Source organism: Ursus maritimus, unplaced genomic scaffold (assembly GCF_017311325.1).
Source record: "Ursus maritimus isolate PB19 unplaced genomic scaffold, ASM1731132v1 scaffold_6, whole genome shotgun sequence".
Lineage (NCBI taxonomy): Eukaryota > Metazoa > Chordata > Mammalia > Carnivora > Ursidae > Ursus > Ursus maritimus.
Window position 1 is genome coordinate 74,216,818 of NW_024426774.1, and position 18,520 is coordinate 74,235,337.

Consider the following 18,520-nt stretch of genomic DNA (forward strand, 5'->3'; position numbering starts at 1 on the left):
GGGAGGCAGCCAGAGACAGAAGGAGGAGCTCTGGGTGCACCCTGAGGCCGGGCTGCCATTTCTTGTTTTTTGGGCCCAGCCAGGAGCCCCGGGTGTTGGAGGGGTGTGAGGCCCAGGGCAGGGAGGATAAGGGCAGAAAGAGGGAAGGGGACCCACTTGAGATGGGGAAAGAACTGCTTTTTGCTCCTGTCCCTGCTTCTGTTCTTGCTAGGACCTGTACCCCACCTTGCACACGCCTTAGAGTACAAATAACGTACGTCCTAACTGTAAAGGTCAAGGAGTGCATGACTTCTTTGGAGGTTTCCGGCACGGTCGATAACACCCAAGGAGGGACTAGGTGGGTCCTCGGGTTCGTATTCCAGACCCCTGCCCTTAGACATCTTGAGGCCAAAACCCCCTGGCTCCTGGGCATAAGTGACTTGTGGAGGACACCTGGACCCTTGTCCTTGTTCTGACCAGTTCCTGGGTGCCTGAGAGGACACGTGCACCGTCCTCAACGAAAAGCCCAGACCCCAAGCAAAGGGGAGACTCACTCTCCTCTCCCGCACACCCCGTCCGCTGTGCTCTATCGCTGATGCTATTGGATAAACTCTGCTCTCACTTCCTCCTGGCTCGCTGTGATTTCTATCCTGCACGAAGCCAACAACCCTCTTGGCTGGTCCTGTGGGACCCCCTCGGGTCCTTGGACCCCCCCTGCCCACTCCACACCCACCCTGCAGACTGGGGCAAGGAAGCAACTGGTCTCAGGAGGATGGAGTGATGTGATCCATGTATATGGTAAAAACACAAAATTCCGTCAAGTCCGTATTTTAAAAACATGCACATCTTATCACCCAACTACAGCGCGAGCATGGGAAGGAGCCTGGCATTCTCCCCAGTCTGATGCTGCCTCACCACAGGCAACTACACGCCCAGGGCCTGGATAAGCCCTGACCCACTCGCTCTTCTTGCCTCTCATCGCCAAGGGTTCTTTCTCCAGAACGCTCTACCCACATTGTTTCCAGGCTTCCTTTTGTTCCTTCTCTGCCATGCAACCCATCCCACTGACCCTTCATTTTCCCTTTCCCACCTGCTCACTCTGAGCTAAGGCCCTCCCTTCGGCGCCTCCACAGCCTCCTGCCTGCCAGGCTATAATCCCGCCTGTACCCCCACCCCCCCGCACACACATGCACCCCCATATCCACCCACCACACACACACCCTCACACACACATGCATCCCCATATCCACCGACCACACACACACACCCTCACACACACATGCACCCCCATATCCACCGACCACACACACACACCCTCACACACACATGCATCCCCATATCCACGCACCCTCATACACGCATATGCACCCCCATATCCACCCACCACACACACCCTCACACACACATACACCCACATACCCACCCACCACACACACCCTCACACAGACATACACCCACATACCCACCCACCACACACACCCTCACACAGACATACACCCACATACCCACCCACCACACACACCCTCACACACACATATGCACCCCCATATCCACCCACCACACACACCCTCACACACACACATGCACCCCCATATCCACCCACCACACGCACCCTCACACATGCATATGCACCCCCATACCCACCCACCACACACACCCTCACACACACATGCACCCCCATATCCACCCACCACACACACACAGGCACACCTATACATGCCCACCATGTACTACAGACACACACACCACCCGTCCACACACGCACTTCTGCACACCTATACTACACCCACACTGTGCACACACCACCCATCTGTACGCACACCACACATACCACAGACGCAGAAACCACTCATCCAACACAAACATACCCACACACCACACACCCACACACTGCACATATCATGACACGCACAACACTCATCAATACACACTCACATATCACACACACGCATCCCACCCATACTTACCACACACAGCACCCATCCATACACACACACACACACACACACAGAGCACCCATCCACACCCCCCACAGAGTTCCCCTCCCCCCACAGAGTCCCTGCCGGCCCCCGGTCCTTTTATTCATGGGAGTCAGGGTGGTGTAGGGTAGGTGATGCCGTCCCCAGGCCACCTCTCCTCTCTCCTGCCCTCTGTAACTGACACCACTGCTTGGTCACCCAACACCGTTGAGCACACCTGGCCCCCAGTGTGTAGGACAGACTCACATTGTGCCAAACCACCACACCACCATAGCTGTAAGAACTAGGTTCTGCTGCAAATAACAAAAAGACCAGAAACAAAACAAAAAATCTACCTCGGCTTAAATAAGCTAAAATTCTATTCTCTTTGATGAAAAAGTCTGGAAGCAGGTGGGCCACACTGGTGCAGGGACCTGATGGACCTGTGGGATCTTGGGTGCCTGTCTTCTGCTCTGCCCTTCTCGGCATGTGCCTCACCTTCTCAAGATCACCTCATGGTCCAGGATGGCTGCCAGAGGCCCAGCTGTCATGTCTTGACTCCAGGCAACCACTTCCTCACTTTCCTACCTCAGGATGCATTACTGGGTTATTTTTAATGATGCAAGGCCCCCTCAGTATGACTCAGGAAGGTAGGAGCAAACCACCCTCTCACACTTAAAAAGCAAAACTCAGAGTCCGATTTAGACTCTACCAAGAGCTTCCCAGTAACGTCCCTGAATACGTGGCCCACCAGGATTTCTCTCACTTTGGATTTCTGAACCTGAGGTTTCTGGAATATTCCTGATCTCTACCTAAAATGAAACAAAAAATACCAAATGCTGACAAGGACGCGGAGCAACGGGAACTCTCACTCACTGTTGGTGGGAATGCGCAAGAGCCCTTTTGGAGGACTGTCTGGCGGTTTGTTACAAAACTAAACATACTCTTACCACACAATCCAGCAATTGTGCTCCTTGGTATTTACCCAAATGAACTGAAAATGTGCACCCACACAAAAAGCCGCACATGAATGTTTACGGCAGCTTTCCTCATCATTGTCAAAAACTGGAAGCTACAAAATGTGCTTCGGGAGGTGAACGGCTAAACAAACTGTGGTCCCTCTAGACAATGGCTTACTACTGCGTGGCAAAAAGAAAGAAGCTATGAAGCCACGAAAGGGCACAGAGAACTACCTCCAATATGTATTGCTAAGTGAAAGGAGACAGTCTGAAAAGGTTACATGCTGTATGATTCCAGCTAGATGACGTTCTGGAAAAGGCAAACTCTAGAGACCAGAGAGAGATCAGGGGTTCCCAGGGGTTTGGATGGAGAGGGGGAGGAATGAACACGGGAGCACAGAGGATGTTCAGAGCAGCGAGACTACTCTGTATTATACAGCAGTGATAGCCACACGTCACCCATTTACCGAAACCCACAGAACGTACAACACAAAGAGTGAACACTGATTTTTTTTTTAGATTTATTTACTTATTTGAGGGTGAGAGAGCGGGGTGGGAGCAGAGGCAGAAGCAGACTCCACTGAGCACAGAGCCCAGCGCCCACGGGGCTCGATCCCAGGACCCTGAGATCATGACTGAGCTGAAATCAAGAGTTGGACGCTTGACTGACTGAGCCACCCAGGTGCTCCAGAGTGAACCCTAATTTAAACAATAGCTTTCAGGGGCGCCTGAGTGGCTCAGTCGTTAAGCATCTGCCTTCGGCTCAGGGCGTGATCCCAGCGTTCTGGGATCGAGCCCCACGTCGGGCTCCTCCACTGGGAGCCTGCTTCTTCCTCTCCCACTCCCCCTGCTTGTGCTCCCTCTCTCGCTGGCTGTCTCTCTCTCTGTCAAATAAATAAATAAAATCTTTTAAAAAATAAAATAAATTAACAATAGCTTTCAATTAATGGTAATGTATCAATAGTGCCTCGTCAATCCTAACAAAACACCATACACATGCAGGACGTCAGTAGAAGAAACCAGTGTGTGGTGGGGGGTGCTGGCAGGCAGGGGAGTAATATGGAAACTGCTTTCTGATCAAATATTCTGTAAGCCTAAAACTGTTCTAAAACAACAACAACGACTGGGGCACCTGGGTGGCAAGTAGGGTGAGCATCCGACTCATGGCTTCAGCTCAGGTCTGATCTCTGGGTTGTGGGATCGAACCCCGTGTTGGGCTCTGTGCTCAGCATGGAGTCGGCTTGGGATTCTCCCTCTCCCTCTGCCCCTCCCGTTCGTGCTCTCTCTCTTTCTCTTAAATTAATAAATCTTTAAACAACAAAGAACTCTTAAGAAAAGGAAGCAGAGGAAAAGGTCTCCCTCCCCACACAGCAGCATGGGCCGCACATCCCCACAGTCTAAGGGATTTGGTGTTCGCTGCATTCTGGATCAAGGACCCAGCTGAGAACCGAATGCGGTAGTTCTCAGACTTGTCTGCACATTCTGGAATCTCTTAGGGAGCAGCTTCACAAGTTACTGCCACCTGTCCCCCCTGCCCCCCACTACTGTGGCTTAATTAGCCTGGCTTGGGCTCTAGAATTAAAAAGGAAATCTCTAGGGATTCTAAAATGCAGCCACATTGGGAAACCACTGAGCTAATGACAGCCATGCCCCTTGCTCCAGAACAGCACACAGGGACCCAGCCTGTGCTCTGGCGGATGATTGGGGTGGAATGGGTGTGCGGAGGAACCCACGGAAGGCAGCCCCAGCTCCCCACACACCCACGGCTCTCAGCCTTGCTCCCGAGGTGCAGGAGCCCAGAGGTCCTCAGCCCCACTGTTTACTGGAATCATCTGGGGCGGTTTTAAAACGCCCCTGCCCAGGCTGTACTCCAAGCCAATCTCAGAGGGCAGGACCCCAGCTTCGGTCCTTTTTAAAGCTCAGACCCAACGGAAAACTGGAAGCTAGAGGCTGAGCCCTAGGGGAGCCACAGAGATTTTTGATCAGGGTCTGAAAGACAAACATGAAGAAGTGCTCACCGTATTAGTGAGGGAGGTTTAGGCACTTGGCCAAAGTCCTCATCATCTGGCACTTTCTCAGCCTGGCTGGACATTAGAATCACCTGGGAGCTTTAAAAGTCCGTGGCAGGCGCTGTCATCAGTGTGTTGGAGGAGCTGATCCACCTGGGCCTCGGCAGCGGCCACGGAGCAGCCCCGCACGACCCCGGCTGTACCGGTGGTCGGACAGAGAGGCGGGTCCGGAGGCACATGCTCCAGAAGGAAGGGACACGAGGGAGAGGCCGGCTGGGCTGGGGTATCGCACACAGGTGTCCCCGCAGGGCCTGCGGATCCCGCATTCTGACCTCGGATGGCCAGACACCACGTCTGGCAGCGCCACCATCCACCCACTGCATGGGATCCGGTGGAGAAAAATGCCGATGTCTTGCTGTCGGCAAAGCACACGTTCCCCGACGCTCCGCCGCACGTGCAACAAATACCACCCGCGTCTACTGTGGACCGGTTCCTGTAGCCGCCAGGAACTCAAGAGAAGGTAAAACGAAGACCAGCAAACAGTCCCTGTGCTCTGCAGCACAGCAAGACAGAGAAGATACAGTGAGCTGGAACCGGGGGTCCGGCCCCCCACCTACGAGACTGTGGGTCACACAAATCGTGTGAAGCTTGGGCTTTCCAGCCCCCCGATTATCTGCGAAAAGGGGAAAATAACAGTATCTACGTGGAGGATTTTGCTGGGGCGATTAAATGAGATAGGCCAGGCCCTGCGCTCGGGGCCTGGCACGAGCTCTCTAGAAACGTGAGCTATTATTTTCAAGGAAACGACTTTTATTATTATAACAGACAGTAATATGTTTTTAAAATGACGATCAATTCTGAAGTTGAATTACTGTTATTGTTGCGTTCAAACTGGAGACTTGGAAGGGGCCGGGCCCAGCAAATGACAGCTCTGAGGGGGCTGGGGGATGGTCTCTCCAGGGTGGTCCTCACGGGGTTTGCCCGCTCATTTGGGTCTGCACCGTGTGCTCGCAGTACCAGTGTGGGGATTAAGAGTGCAGCTGGATCCCAGCTTGCCTCCTTGGCCGGGGATAGAAGCACCTGCCCTGTGAAGTCAGGAGGGAAGGTCACCCCCACGTGAACAGAGGGTTGGGCCCTGGGCCCCGCACAGAGGTGCTCCTTGTATGTGGGTGGCTGCCGCTGCTACCACGGGACACTGGAGCCCAGGCTGTGTGGAGCCCCCGGGGGCAGCTGTTCGCAGGCAGGGCCTCTACTCTGGGAGGCTGAGGAGGCTCTGTTGCTCCGAACACCCCAGCAGGAGACTCTCCTGAGGCAGGTCAGGGGAGGAGGTGAGGACAACTCCTAGTAAGACAGTGAAGGACAGAAAGTGTCAACTGAATAGATAGCCTAAGGGATTTTCGACTGCTTAAAAACCATCTGAGAAAAGAAAAAGAAAAACAAAAACCCATCATCTGAGAATAGAGTGAGAGAAGAATGGCCAAAACAGAGCTAGCGGAATTAAGAAGAGGGAGCTGCGTATTTGCGCTGCTTAGCTCCTTTGGTTTATCTAATGATCTCTGAGTCATAAAGAAATACATTTTTTGCTTTGATAATAGCTATCAAATTTTGAGTGTCCGCTCTACAGCCAGTGCTTCACCTATGTTATTACTGCCAACTCTGAAAACAATCCCGAGTGCTCAGTGCTGGCCACCCGGTGGAGGACTCTGGCAGTCGGACTGCCGAGCTCCATCTGTGCCCTGACGCTGCTCTAGGCTGCTGTAGGGTTCTTCCCAAGGGAGCGACTGTCAGACATCCTGTCTCCACTCCGTCCACCCCATCCTATGCTCTGTCACCCATCATGCATCCCCATGTTCCCACAATATGTCAAAACTCCCAGTAAGGCATCAGCCTGCAGCTCCAATCAAAGAATGCTTCTGCTGCTCTCCAGAACTTTTTTGATGGTGCACAGCCATCCTTAAAAGTTTTAAAATTTATACCTCTAACAAATATACGTTTATAAGCTCAACAAATGTACCTCGATGCTAAAATGCCATGTATGTGATATAACATGTTAAAAAGTAAATTTAAAAAAGATGAGCGGTGGGGCCCCTGGCTGGCTCCATATCAGTGGAGCATGCAACTCTTGATCTCATGGTTGTGAGTTTGAGCCCCACGCTGGGTGTGGAGATTACGTAAAAATAAAGTCTAAAAAAAAAAAAAAGAAGAAGAAAGAAGATGGGCTACTTTTGACACACGCAAAAGAAGATGAGCTACTACGATTTAAGTTTCCACCTTAAAATACTGGGGGAAATAGATCAGATCAAACCCCAAACAAGCAGAATTTGAAAGGAAATGAAGGTAAGAACAGAAATCACTAAAACAGAACACAGACAAAGTCTAAGAAAAATCAGTGAAACCAAAAGCTGGTTTTTTGGGATCATTAACGTTGATAAACCTGAAACCCAAATGATCTGACTGAAGAAGAAAGAAACACAAATGACCAGTATCAGAATGAGAAGGAAGTCATCATCACTGATCCAACAGACATTAAAAAGATAATAAGGGACTATTATGAACAAACCTATACTGATACATTTGACAACTTAGGTGAAATGGACACAAACTAACAGAGCTCACTCGAGAAGAAACAGATAATAAAAATACCCATATATCTATTTTTAATAACTGGATTTGTAATTAAAAATCTTTCCATAAAGAAAACTCAAGGCCCAGGGGCACCTGGGTGGCTCACTGGTTAAGCATCTGCCTTCAGCTCAGGTCATGATCCTGGGGTCCTGGGATCGAGTCCCACATCAGGCTACCTGCTCAGTGGGGAGCCTGCTTCTCCCTCTCCTGCTCCCCCTGCTTGTGCTCTGTCAAATAAATAAATAAAATCTGAAAGAAAGAAAGAAAGAAAGAAAGAAAGAAAGAAAGAAAGGGAGAAAGAAAGAAAGAAAGAAAGAAAGAAAGAAAGAAAGAAAGAAAAGAAAAGAAAAGTAAAGAAAAGAAAAGAAAAGAAAAAAGAAAAGAAAAGAAAAAAGAAAAAAAGAAAAGAAAACTCAAGGCCCAGATGGCTCAACTGGCTGATTTTACCAAAAATTTAAGGAAGAAATAGTATCAGTTCTACACAAACTCTTCCAGAATTTTGAAGAAGAGGGAATACTTCCTAACACATTCCATGAAGCCAGTATTACTCTGACACCAAAACCAGAAAAAGAAAACTACAGACTAATATTCTTTGTGAACATAAATGTTGGGAGTCCTCAACAAAAAGCTACCAGATTGAATCCAACCACACATACAAAGTTAGTACATCAAGACCAAGTAGGATTTATTCCAGAATGCAAGGACGAATAAACATTCAAAACTCAGTCAATGTAATCACCATATTAAGGGACTGAAGGAAAAAAAACCACATAATCATCTCAAAATCTAACATCCATTCCTGATAAAAATCTCGATAAAGTAGGGGTTTATCAAGGTTAGAGAATACAAGATCAATATGCAAAAATCAATGATATATCAGTACACGATCAATGAACAATTTGAAAATGAAATTAAGAAAACAATTCATTTTTTAAAAAAGATTTTACTTATTTATTTGACAGAGATAGAGACAGCCAGTGAGAGAGGGAACACAAGCAGGGGGAGTGGGACAGGAAGAAGCAGGCTCCTAGCGGAGGAGCCTGATGTGGGGCTCGATCCCATAACGCCAGGATCACGCCCTGAGCCGAAGGCAGACACGTAACCGTTTTGCCACCCAGGTGCCCCGAAAACAATTCATTTTTAAAAAGATTTTATTTAATTATTTGTCAGAGAGCACAAGCAGGGGGGCAGCAGCCAGAGGGAGAAGCAGGCTCCCCACTGAGCAAGGAGCCTGACGCGGGACTTGATCCTGGAATCACGACCTGAGCCGAAGGGAGACGCTTAACCAACTGAGCCACCCAGGCATCCCAAGAAAACAATTCATTTTACAATAGTATCAAAAAGAATAAAATACTTAGGAATAAATTTAGCAAAAGAATTGTAAGACTTGTACACCAAAATGTTGAAGGAAACTAAAGATCTAAATAAAAGGAAAGATGTCCAATGCACATGGATTGGAGGGCTTAATATTGTGAAGCACGTCAATTGGCCCCAAATTGATCCATAGATTCAGTGAAATCCCAATAAAAATTCAGGCAGATTTTTTTTTTGGTAGAAAATGACAAGGAATTGAAAATTTGAAATTTATATGAAAAATTTATATTGAAAATTTATATGAGAATGCAAAGGACCTAGAATAGTCAATACAAGTTTGAGAAAGAAGAACAAAGTTGAAGGATTTTTTTAAAAAGATGTATTCACTTATTTCAGAGAGAGAGAGAGCGCGCGCATGTGCGTGCGCATGCAAGAAAGGGGAAGAGGGGCAGAGGGAGAGGGAGAGAAAGAATCCCAAGAAGACTTCGTACTGAGCAGGGAGCCCCACACAGGGCTTGATCCCACAGCCCTGAGATTATGACCTTAGCCAAAATCAAGAGCTGGATGTCCAACTGACTGAGCCACCCAGGCACCCCACAAAGGTGAAGGATTTAAACTAATGATTTTCACACTTACAGAGTTAAAGTAATTAGGATGGGGGGGTAAAATTAGACATATAAACCAATGAAACATACTAGAGTCCAGAAATACACCCACACATATATGATCGATTGATTTCTGGTAAAGGTACTAATGTAATTCAATTCCGTAAGGATAATCTTTTCAACAAATGTGTTGGAACAGCTGGATAGCCATATGTAAAGAAGTTAACCTTAACCTTATACCGTCAATAAAAATTAATGGACCACTGACCTAAAAATGTAAGGCTAATTATAAATTATAAAACTTAATTTAATTATAAAAATTGTAAGTTATGAAATTCAATTATGAAATTTCTAGAAGAAAACAAGGTCTCAGGGACCCAAGTTTCACAAATATATTTTTTAAAGATTTTATTTATTTGTCAGAGAGAGACAGAGAACGTAAGCAGGGGGAGCGACAGGCAGAGGGAGAAGCAGGCTCCCCACTGAGCAAGGAGCCTCATGCAGGACTTGATCCCAGGACCCTGGGATCATGACCTGAGCCGAAGGCAGATGCTTAACGAACTGAGCCACCCAGGTGTCCCTTCACAAATATTTCTTAAATATGACACTAAAAGCACCAACTAGAAAATAGCAATAGGTGCACCTGGCTGGCTCAGTTGGAAGAGTTCAAGCCCCACACTGGGTGCAGAGATTACTAAAGAAAAAATAAATAAGCTTAAAAAAAAAAACCCTTAAGCATTTACCATACGACCCAGCCTACCCACTCATAGATATTTACCCCAAGGGGAAAGAAAGCAGATGTATACACGAAGACCTGCTTAAGAATGTTTAGAGCAGATTTTAATAGCCCCCAAACTGAAAAACAATACAAAACCCAAAATGTCGTTAGTAGGGATAGGATATCCATACAATGAAATAGTACTCAGCTATGAAAAGGAATAAAGTACTGATACACACAACAACATCGATGGATTTCAAAATAATTATCCTGAGTTAAAGAAGCCAGACCCCCCCAAAGGGGTACCTGCTGTGTGATTCCATTTGTATAAAATTCTAGAGAATGCAAAACTGATCCGTAGTGACAGAAAGTAGATTAGCGGTTTCCTACAGACAAAAGGGGAAGGAGAATAAATTAATTACGAAGAGGCACAAGAAAACTATGAAGGCAACGGACATCGTTATCCTGATGCTGACAGTTTTATAGATATACACATATGTCAAGTGTATAAACTGCCTGCTTTAAATGTGTACAGGTTAATGTATGTCAATTACACACCCTCAATAAAACTTAAAAAAAAAAAAGATGGGCTAAAATGTAAATATAGGTGTTAAATGTTTTCTTTTTGCACCTGATGGCTCGTCCCACCTCAAGGGTCCTCCACCCTGGCGACCCCCATCTAGAAAATCCTGTCTGACCTGTGCTATGTAGGATGTGGCCTCTCCTGGCATCCAGGGGAGAGAGCTGGGAAAGTCCTAGATTAACTCTCCACTGGTGGTAACTTCAGATGAATACCAAAGTGTTGGAAGAAATATGGTGTAAATAAATCCATAAATACAAAAACATGGATTATATGGATTGTGGATCGTATATGTATTATGTAGCTTTTGCTCCTGGAAATCATCACAAGAAATAATGACTCTTAATAATGACTATTTGGGGAGAGGAAGTGGCCATGGGGAGTGGGTGGGCAGGGAGGCTTTCATTTTTCATTTTGCACCTGTCTCTAGTATTTGAATTTTCCGCACCTGATACATAGAATACTTTAAGATAACATAGGGGTTACCTAGCTAGTGAGGTTATTGGTCTTTGTTTTGTTTTATTCTTTTTACAAGCAGCAATCTTATAAATATTATCCAAGGGTGAATAAGGAAGGAGGGTAGAGAAGGAGGGAGACAGAATACAAATAAGAAAAGAAAGTGACCCACAAAACAGAGGCCTGTCCCAGAGAGCCCCAAAGCCCCAATGACTATAATAATGGAAGCCCCAGGGACAAAGGGAAAAAGCATGGTGACCACGTGAGGAAGAACAAAGTGTCCAAAGATACTGCTCATGAAAATGAAACGAATTTGTTCTGAGAACTAAATTTCTCACCCACTTAAAAAATATCCAAAGAATGTACTGGCCAGGGTCATTTCATTTTGTTATATTCTTCCCCTCCTACACAAATATTATAGAAGCTGGTAGGGAACGGAATGGGTAGGTAAGAATGAACAGCACTGTCTTGGAAGCTAACAGGACAGAACCTACGCATGTTCTGCTCCTTCTCTAAAGTGTTTTGATCTCATTGATGGAGCTCCTTTTCTCCAGGCACTGCTGCCTACTCAGTGTGCTTGGCAGACTTACTGGCCAGTCCTACATTGGCACAGCCAAAGCATGTTTGTTAAAGAAACATGAGGTCACTTCTTTCAAGCAATTAGTTGCACAAGACCATGTTTGCTTTCAAAACCAAATTCTGCCATTAAAAAAATGATTAGGGCTAATAAACGAGTTCAGCAAGGTTGCAGAATACAAGGTCGGTATACAAAAATCTGTTCTCTTTCTACCAGGAACGCTCTGAAAAGAAAATGAAGAAAATAATTCCATTTATAATAACATCAAAAATAATAAAATACTTAGGAATAAATTTAACAAAATAAATATAAGACTCGCACACCAAAAACCACAAAGCAGTGTTGGAAGAAATGAAAGAAGATCTAAGTAAATGGAAAGATATCCCATATTCATGGATTGGAAGACACAATATTATTAGGTGGGAGTAATACTCAAAGTTATCTACAGATTCAACACAATCACTATCTAAAGCCCAGCTGTCATTTTTGCGAGGTTGATAAACCATCCTAAAATTAATATGGAAATACAAGAGACCAAGAATAGCCAAAATAATTTTGAAAAGAGCAAAGCTGGAAGACTCACACTCCCAATTTCAATACAGCAAGCTGCAGTGATCAAGAATTTGGGGTACTGGGTACCTGGGTGGCTCAGCTGGTTAAGTGTCCGACTTGATTTTGGCTCAGGTCATGATCTCAGGATAGTGAGATCGAGCCCCACTTTGGGCTCCATACTGAGCATGGAGCCTGCTTAAGATTTTCTCTCCCTGGGTGGGGGGATGGGGTAATTGGGTGATGGGCATTAAGGAGGACATGTGATATGATGAGCACTGAGTGTTATACGCAACTAATGAGTCACTGAACATTACATCAAAAACTAATGATGTACTATATGTTGGCTAATTGAATTTAAATTAAAAAAAGAAACTTGCATTCTAAACAGAAAAAAAAAAAAGATTCCCTTTCTCCTTCTGTCCCTCCTATCCCAGCTTATGCTCTCTCTCTCTCTTTCTCAAAAAGAAAAAGAGGAATTTGGGGGTACTGGCATAAAGATATATAAATCAATGGAATGGGGCACCTGGGTGGCTCAGTTGGTTGAGTGTCTGCCTTTGGCTCAGGTCATGATCCCACGGTCCTGGGATCGAGCTCCACGTGGGGCTCTCTGCTCAGCAGGGAGTCTGCTTCTCCCTCTCCCTCTGTGCTTGTGTTCTCTCTCTCAAATAAATTAATAAAATATTTTAAAAAAATCAATGGACTAGAACTGAGAATCCAGAAATAAACTCATACATTTATGGTCAATTGATTTTCAACAAGAATGCCAACTCAATGGAGAAAGAATAGTCTTTTCAACAAATAGTGCTTTTCGGCAAGTGGATATCCACACGCAAAGGAATGAAGCTGGACTCCTATCTCACACCATATATAAAACCAACTCAACATGGACCAAAGAGCTAAATGCAAGAGCTAAAACTATAAAACTTCCAGAAAGAAATATAAGGGAAAAATATTCATGACCTAGGACTAGGAAATGGTGCTCTGTTTAACACCAAAAGCACAGGCAACAATAGAAAAAAAATAGATAAATTTGACTTTATCAAAATTTAAAACTTGTGCATCAGGGGCACCCAATGTGGAGCCTACTTAAAAGCAAAACAAAACAAAACAAAACAAAACCTTATGCATCAAAGTCCACCATGAAGAGGGTGAAAAGATAAACCACAGAACGGGAGAAATTATCTGCAAATCACATATCTGGTAAGGGTCTTGTATCCAGAGTATATGAAGAACTCCTGCAACTCAACAACAACAACAAAAAGAACCCAACAACCCGATCAAAAAATGGGCAAAGCACTTGAATAGATGTTTCCCCAGAGAAATATACAAATGGCCACTAAGTACATGAACAAATGCTGAACATCCCTGGTCATTAGAGAAATGTAAATCCAAACCACAAGATACCACTTAACACCCACTAGCTTGGCTATTAAAAGATGGACAATAACAAATGTTGGCAAGGGTGTGAAGAAACTGGAAGCCTCATACATTGCTCGTGGGAATGTAAAAGGATGCAGCCACTTCAGAAAATAGTTTGACAGTCCTTCAAAAAATTAACTATACAGTCACCATATGATCCAGCAATTTCACTATTAAGAATATAACCAAGAGAATGGAAAACATATGCCCCCATAAACACCTGTGTGCAAATGTTTATAGTAGCATTATTCTCAATAGCCAAAAAGTGGAAACAACCCAAGTGTCCATCAACGGATGAATGGATAAAACATGGTATATCCATACAATGGAATATTATTCAGCCATAAAAAAGAATGGAGAACTAATACATGCTACAAGGTGCATGAACCTTGCAAACATTATGCTAAGTGAAAGAAGCCAGATACAAAAGGTTGCATATTGGGGCACGCAGGTGGCTCAGTCGGTTGGGCGTCTGCCTTCCGCTCAGGTTGTGATCCCAGGGTGCTGGGATAGAACCCCACATCGGGCTCCCTGCTCGGAGGAGAGTCTGCTTCTCCCTCTCTCTCTGCCTCCACTGCTCATTCTCTCTCTTTTGCTCCTTCTCTCTCAAATAAATAAAATCTTTAAAAAAACCCCAAAGGTCGCATATTGTATAATTCCATGTATATGAAATGTCCAGAATAAGCAAGTTCATGGAGACGGAACGCACATTAGGGGTTGCCAGGGGCTAGGAGGAGTGGGGGTGGGAAGTGACCACTGATGGGTATGAGGTTTTTTCCTAGGGTGATGAAAATGTCCTGGAATTATTAGATAGTGGTGATGGTTGAGCAACTCTATGAATCATATTGAATCATACACTTTAGAAGGGTGAATTACATGGTGTGTGAATTACATCTAAACAACTCCAATTCTGTACTAGTCTTAATAAATATTAATAAAGCTTCACTGTGCCTACAATGGTCCCCACTGTCCTCCAAGATTTGGCCCCAAACGTCCAGTTTTATCCCCTACTCTGCCCCCTTGAAGGAAGTCCTACTCTCCCCTCCTCCTTGTCTTTGTTCCCACTGTTTCCTGCTACCCTTGCATCTCTCCACACCTGAATCCTACCCCCAGGGCTGCAAACCAGTGGAGCTGTATTCCATCGACTGTTGAATATAGGCTGCAGATGGGTTCACAGTGGGGGTTGGGGCTTTGGTCTTGTAACTGAATTAGTTACCAGGAGGAGATTTCACATAAATGTCGGTATTCCGGCTAAGGCAGATTCTGCTGGCTGCTGAGACAGCAGCCATGCTCCCCTTCCTCCCCGTTAAGGGAACCCAGTCCGCCTCAGTGGATGAACCATGTCACCCCACTTATCTCCGCACGGACTGGCCTGGGGTGGCTATCGGAGCAGTCAGAACTCCGAGCCACAGGCAACAGAGAGAAGCTCTCACTGTTTGAACAGAAAACAATTTATTACGTGTCAGAAGCCAATTGACTAAAAAGCCTATGAAGCTTAAGCTCTGGGGCCCTCCCGTGCACAGCCCCCTGTGAATGTTCTAGGTTAGGTAGGGAAGCCAGGCTACAACCAGTGGGCATTTCTACATGAACATTTCTGGGAAAACCCTTAAAGATATCCAGGAGAAGGGGACGTGAACTTCCCAAGGTACAGTATTCAGTATGGTTTCTCTACTCATTCTAAATAATTGTTCACTTTCATACTTATTTTTCCATGTTAATGAATTAGATGATCCAGATGTTACAATAACAGACAACGATTTTAAAGCAGCTATTACAGCTATGCTCAAAGTGGGAAATGAAAATATGCTCATGTTGAATGAATAGAAATTATAAAAAATAGAGAAATAGAAACTATAAAAAATATTATACAGAACTAACTGGAAATTCCAAAACTAAAAATTCAAATATTTAATAGGAGGCTGGAAGAGTGAGTCTCCAGAATTCTACCCTGGAGGGGTAGGATCATGAGACTAAAAATTCTTCAAACATAGTCAGGGTGTTCAAAGAGTTCCAGACAGTCAGAAAACACGGCAAGTGTCCTCCAAAGCCTGTTACACAGTTCTGTCTAACGAAACAAAATGGAGTGTCTTGATAAAAAGAGACAAAAGTACGAGAAGGAATGACCTGGTCTCCTCCACCCTTCTTTCTGCCTTGAACTGCTGTGTCATGAGAACATGATGATGCTTGGAGCTATGGCAGCCATTTTGCAACTGTGAGGAGTAGTAGTGAGAAGCGAAATCCAGAAGCCAAGCCCGAGCCCTGATACTGCAGATCTGCTGAACGTACCATAGAACCCCCCGCTTCTGGATTTCTTGTCATGCGAGATAATAAACTTCTCTTAATCGGGTACTTAATTCTCTTAATTGTTACTTAGAGTCAAAGTACATCCCAACTAAAACACGGCTTCTCTTGAAAACGGGGAGATCTGGCAAGAACAGACCTACTAGCCTCTTCGGACAAGAGCTTACTCTAGTCATGGATTCACTTGGTCCCCACAGGCAAGTGAGTTCACAATCCCTGCCTTATACATCTTTTGAGAGATGAGTCAACTGCCCTCTCTTCTACAAAGCCCTCCCTGTCTCCAGCCTCCCTGCACTCCCAACCCCATTTGGCTAGAAGGAATCTTCCTCTCCTTGGAATTCCCACAGTGTCGTGTCTGTGTCCATCTCCTGTTGTAATTGTGCATTTCGTCCCCTCCCACGTGGCTGTCAGCCTTCTGAGGGCAGGAACCACACCTTGTGCATCTCTGCAGCTCCCTCTGCCATCTAGCAAGCTAGCGAGTACAGGACACACTCAATGGATGTTTTCTAAATAAATGCATAAACACCCCCTGTAGTGAAAAATGTCAGTGTTCTGAAATATCCCATTCTCCAAGCTCACCAAGGAGCTTTTAACCGGTGACCTGTGCTTCTTCTCAATCTAGGAAAACAGTATCCACCATACCCCAAAACCCCAGTGACCCCTGGACCTGAACTCTGTTCGGCCCTCAGCCCCAGTACCCAGAGTGCACCTCTAACAGTCCGCTCTGAAGCCTGGGCCCGCCTCAGCTGTCCCTTTACTTGGGAGGCATGTTGGGATATAGGTGAGAGTGTAAAACACTCCCCAGGATAGTCTGGGAAAAAGAGCCACTCACCACAGACTCTAGGAGGAATGGAAATGTACACACATGCAAATCTCCCCATTTTACAAAAGAGAAAGGCCAGGCAACCTGAAAACACATGCAGCAATCATAGTTCCAAACGGGACGGAAGGCAGCTCAAGGTTCTGCCCCAGGGGGCTGTGTCCCACAGAGGACAGGGACACACGGAGCACCGCAAGTTGCTAACAAATCCCGAGCAGCATGACTTCCTTTTACATCACTCCTCGCTCTAACTTAACCTTGCACGTGCTTCTTGAACTGGTGGTTGATTTTTAGTTCCAGCTTTTGGTAGATTCTCTGCTGGTACCTAGTTCTTGTCTCTAAACTTGTTTATTTTTAATTACGGGAAAAAGCACATAACACAAAGTTTTCCACCTTAACATCTTGAAGTGCGCAGTTCAGTGGTGTTAAGTACACTCCCATGGTTGGGCAACCGTCTCCACCGTCCATCTCCAGAACTTTCTCATCCTCCCAAACTGAAACTCCGTGCCCATTACACACTAACTCTCCATTGTCTCTTCTCCTGGGTCCTGGCAACCACCATTCTACCTTCCGTCTCTAAGAATTTGACACCTGTAGGTATTTCCCATAAGTGGAAAGCATTTGTCCTTTTGTGTCTGGCTTATTCATTGAGCGTAAGGTCCTCAAAGTCCACCCATGTTGCAACATGTGTCCGAATTTCCCTTCTTTTTAACACTGAACAGTATTTTGCTGCGTGTGTATACCACGTTTTGTTTATCCACTCATCTTTCAGTGACATTTGGGTTACTTCCACCTTTTGGCTATCGTGACTACTGCTACTCTGAATGTATGTGTACAAATGTTTAAGTCCCTGCTTTAGGTTCTTTTGCGGACCTGGCCTTTGACTTTCCCCAAATCAGCCAAGATCCCGACCTTGGGCATGGAATTCTCTAGGCCAGTCTCTATTCCAATGGGAGAGAAAGAGAAGCCTAGGCTGGGCTCTCAGGTGATGCCAGGAGAAATGCTCTGGAGCCAGAGCCGAACTGTCTGGGAACTCCAGGGCAGGTTCCTGGCCCTCCCGACGGAAGGCAAATAGGGACAATGTGGCAAGAAGCAAAGACGAGTGGGACGCCCCTCTGCCCCTGCGGGAGGAGATGCATACCACTGCATGGAGGAGAGGAGCAGGACAAGGCCGGCCTCTGTTCCCCAAAAGGGCAGGCATGCCGCAGAGGAGGCCCCAGAGGCTCAAGAAAGGGCAGCCCAGGCCGCAGGGGCAGAGGTTATGAAAAGGGTGGGGAGGCCGGGACTGGTGCCATTCAGAAGACCTCAGTTACAAGGGTCCCAGCGTGCAGATGGGGGGCGGAGGGTGGGGGAGGGGGGAGCAGGAGGAGTCTGGAATGCTCTCATTTGACAGATGGGCCTCAGCTCAGCCAACTCCTGAAGTACAAGAGACACAAAAGCAGAAATCCGAAGGGCTGGTGGGGCAGGGGCTGGGTGGTGCCTCATGGGTCTATAACTTTGGTCTTCCAAGCGACGTGCTTTCGCATTTTCGTGGGGAATGTGGGCAGATTACAGCTGTGGGCGAGGTGGGGCCTGGACACCTGTGAATCCCTCTCCCTGTCTGCCGTAAGCACCTTTCCACTGGCTACATGATATTTTTTGGTGCCCA

The 18,520-nt window shown here is 46.1% G+C and overlaps 1 protein-coding gene across 2 annotated transcripts in view; it reads right to left on the reverse strand.

The window, feature by feature from the left end:
• Positions 1-18,520, reverse strand: part of FAM178B (family with sequence similarity 178 member B) — a 66,673-nt gene that overhangs the window by 47,324 nt on the left and 829 nt on the right. The gene's annotated exons all lie outside the window — the stretch shown is intronic.